Genomic DNA, 1,213 nt, shown 5'->3' with positions numbered 1-1,213 from the left:
TCCCACATAAAAATAACAAAACAAAAGCTAAATTTCCAACTTAAATTATTATTTCATCTTTTAAATAAACGATCAAAATTAACACTTTCAGAAAAAATAAAGATTTATACTTATTTTCTCAGACCAATTGGGACTTACGGTGCACAAATTTACGGATGTCTTCAAAGTTAAAATAAAAAATATAAGCTAATATGTTTTACTTTTGCCGTAAATATATATATATATATATATATATTTTAAATGAAAGAAATTCATGGGAAATTAAAGTTCGTTTGCAACAACTTATTTAAATAAAAAATAATAATGTAATACCAGTGGTGTAGCGTAAGGGGGGCCGCTGGAGCGGTCCCCCTCGAGCGGAGACTTTTGGTGGTAACAAAATTAAGCTGGAACTACTTCGACTAAGGATTTTTGTTGCCGCCACAGGCAAAGACAATAAATGAATTAATGCGGACCCCCTTGAATAAAACTTTATTGAAATACAAGATGGAAGACACCTTTGCCGAATATTATAATAATGCACAGACTATTACTTAGAATTACTATAAGCAATGCCAGCTGTAAGATTTTGCAAAATTGAAATTGATCAAAAATTATTTAAGATCATCAAGGTTTAACCTAAGTGTGATTACTGTACTGAATTATTCTCTACAGTTTATATTATTGGTTATTGAATATTTATTTTGGATTTAACATGTTCCAAGAACCAGGCAGTGACGCTTAACCATCTTCACTTCGGCTGGTAGAAGAAGACAGGGTTATGAAGTCGGAAGAGTTTCCAATGGAAGTACAACAAAGCTCCTCATCAGAGGTAAGCAATACAAATGCTAATCATAATTTACCAATTATTGAGGCCAACATTAATATAGATGATAGTTAGCATTTAGTGACAGGACGCAAACGTTCATCAACTATGAATCAAGATCCGAGAAAACGTCCTAAAGAAGATGAATTACCACTCGATAACAGTTTTGGTGCTCTATCAACTAATAATGATTCTGAAACTAGTAATAATTTGTCAACTAATAATAATGGTTCTGAAACCGTTAAAAAAACTGTTGAACCACCACCAATAATAGTAAATGATGTAGCTAACATTAGAGAGATGGTTAGGCTAGTTAACACTGACAGCGAACCTAACTGATATGAGCTCAAGTCTACGCTGAAAGGAGTGATAATATATCCTACCACGCCATCATCTTACAGATCTATT

General features: G+C 32.6%; 1 protein-coding gene across 1 annotated transcript in view; it reads right to left on the bottom strand.

The window, feature by feature from the left end:
- The window catches only part of Swt1 (Swt1 RNA endoribonuclease), a 56,526-nt gene extending 56,015 nt beyond the window's left edge, over window positions 1-511 (bottom strand). The window contains exon 1 of the mRNA XM_014435131.2: window positions 313-511. The gene's annotated coding sequence lies outside the window, so the exon portion shown is untranslated. The remainder of the gene's footprint in view (window positions 1-312) is intronic.
- Between the last annotated feature and the right edge of the window lie 702 nt (window positions 512-1,213).

This window comes from Halyomorpha halys, unplaced genomic scaffold (assembly GCF_000696795.3).
Source record: "Halyomorpha halys isolate HHAL.00 unplaced genomic scaffold, Hhal_1.1 Scaffold1522.1, whole genome shotgun sequence".
Classification (NCBI taxonomy): domain Eukaryota; kingdom Metazoa; phylum Arthropoda; class Insecta; order Hemiptera; family Pentatomidae; genus Halyomorpha; species Halyomorpha halys.
Note: the sequence above shows the minus strand (reverse complement) of the source record. Positions and strands in the feature narration are given on the sequence as shown.